Raw genomic sequence first — 2,500 nt, 5'->3', positions numbered from 1 at the left:
TTCCCATTTTTGCTTTACATTTAGCCAACAGTGTTGCTATTTGGTCGTTGCATAACATATTCCTATTTAAAATTACACCAAGGTCTTTAATTGCTTCCTTGTTTGTGATTGTCTCATTATTAGGTCCCTTGTATGCATATACCATTCCTTCTCTGTTTCCATAATTTATTGATTCGAATTTATCGGAGTTAAATACCATCCTATTTATCTCCGCCCATTCATATATTTTGTTTAGATCTCTTTGTAGTGAGTTCCTATCTTCATCACAAGTAATTTCTCTACTTATTCTTGTGTCATCGGCGAAACTTCTCACTACGGAGTTTTCAACATCACAGTCTATGTCTGAGATCATAATAACAAATAGCAGTGCAGCTAATACCGTACCTTGGGGCACACCAGATATTACCTGGGCTTCATCTGATTTCTCGTCATTTGCAACCACTATCTGTTTTCTGTTTTGCAGGAATTCTTTTACCCATTTTCCTATCTTTCCCACAATATTATGCTTTCTCATTTTTTTCTCCAATATGTTATGGTCTACCTTGTCAAAGGCTTTTGCAAAATCTAGATAGATCGCATCTGTGTCTTTTTCATTTATCATATTATTGTATATGTTTTCATAGTGAGCTATCAGTTGGGTCTGTGTACTTTTTCCAGGTACGAAACCGTGTTGACCCATATTAAACAAATTATTTTTGACCAAATGGTTCATTATTTTCTTTTTTATTACCCTCTCATACACTTTCATAATATGTGATGTTAGACTAACAGGTCTATAATTGCTTGCCTCTAGTCTTGATCCACTTTTGAAGATAGGGGTTATATAAGCTCATTTATGTTTAACATATATCTCGCTCATATCTATACTCTGTCTTAGCAGTATTGCAAGTGGCTTCGCGATAGTGTTTGCAGTTTTTTTTAACAAAATCGCTGGAACTCCATCTGGTCCGGCTGCCGATCCATTTTTAATTTCGTTTATAGCCGTGACAATATCTGCTTCATTAATATCTATATCCGTTAGATATTCAACATTTTCTTCTCTCATTTCTGTTTCATTATTCTCATTCGCAATTCTTGGCGTGAACTCACTCTTATATTTTTCTGCTAATATGTTGCATATTTCCTTTTTTTCATTCGTTAGCCGTCCTTCAATTCTTAGAGGGCCTATTTCTATTCTCCTTTTATTCATCTTTTTTGCATAGGAGTAAAGTACTTTGGGGTTTCTTTTTATATTTTGAAGTGTCCTTTCTTCTAAGTCCCTTTTTTCATTTTCTTTCGACTGCATAATCTTTTGTTCTGCATTTTCTATCTTACATTTTATTTCCCTCATTTTCCACACATTTTTTTCTTTTGCAAGATTTTTCTTCCACTTTTTAATTTTCTGAAATAAGATCCTTCTGTCTCTTGGTATGCACGTCTTTTGTTTATTGTTTTTTTTCGATACATATTTTTCAACAATTTTCTCCAGTATTTTGTACAGTATATCCGTATTTACCTGTATATTATCACTTATAAATACATTTTTCCATTCTTTATTCAGTTCTTCATTTATTTCTGACCATTTTATATTCTTACTGTAAAAGTTATATTTTCCATATCCTTCCCAAAGTTTTGTGCTTTTATTACCTCCGCCAGGAGGGTATGTTTTCGGTTCGGTTTGTTTGTTTGTTTGTTTGTCTGTCTGTCTGTGGACAACGTAGAGGCCACATTTCTACACGGAATCACTTCAAACTTGGCCAAGTAGTTCCCCAATGTGTATGGAAGAACTGATTAAATTTTGGTCAAGGTCACCCCAAGGTCAAGGTCACAGGGGTCACTGGTGTCACTATGACATAAGTGGCCATATCAAGAGACAGAAATAAAGCACTGACTTTTGCATAAGCCAACAGGGAAGTCCTAGTCCAGGCGCAACCCATGGGTGATGTTCAAATTTATAAAGGTCAAAGGTCAAGGTCATATTGGTGCATTATATCAATGTCATATTAAGTATCAGTGGCAAATGAACAAAGATCACTTGAAGGTCAAAAGTCAAGCAGGTCACTTGAAGGTCAAGGTCACGTGAAGGTCAAGGTCACGTGAAGGTCAAGGTCACCTGAAGGTCAAGGTCACGTGAAGGTCAAGTACATTTGAAGATCAAGGTCACTTGAAGCCAAGGTCATGTGAAGGTCAAGGTCACGTGAAGGTCAAGGTCACTTGAAGGTCACGTGAAGGTCAAGGTCATGTGAAGGTCGAAGTCACATCAATTCATGATTCTAGGACATATGGCGCTCTAGGTCACCTTGGCGGAGGTATGTCCTCTACGAGGACCATGTCCGCGTTCAGGACTTGCTCACTTGTTAATTCTGTGATCACTTGCTTTGGAATGAACTATCAATTCTATGACATTGTGGTCTGAAATTCCCGTGTTATACACTATTATTTCTTTAACATAATTCACCTCATTCACAAATACTAGATCTAGGACATTTTCCTTTCTTGTTGGAATGTGGTTTATTTGTTG

Source organism: Palaemon carinicauda, chromosome 7, assembly GCF_036898095.1.
Source record: "Palaemon carinicauda isolate YSFRI2023 chromosome 7, ASM3689809v2, whole genome shotgun sequence".
In the NCBI taxonomy this organism is placed as follows: domain Eukaryota; kingdom Metazoa; phylum Arthropoda; class Malacostraca; order Decapoda; family Palaemonidae; genus Palaemon; species Palaemon carinicauda.
Note: the sequence above shows the minus strand (reverse complement) of the source record.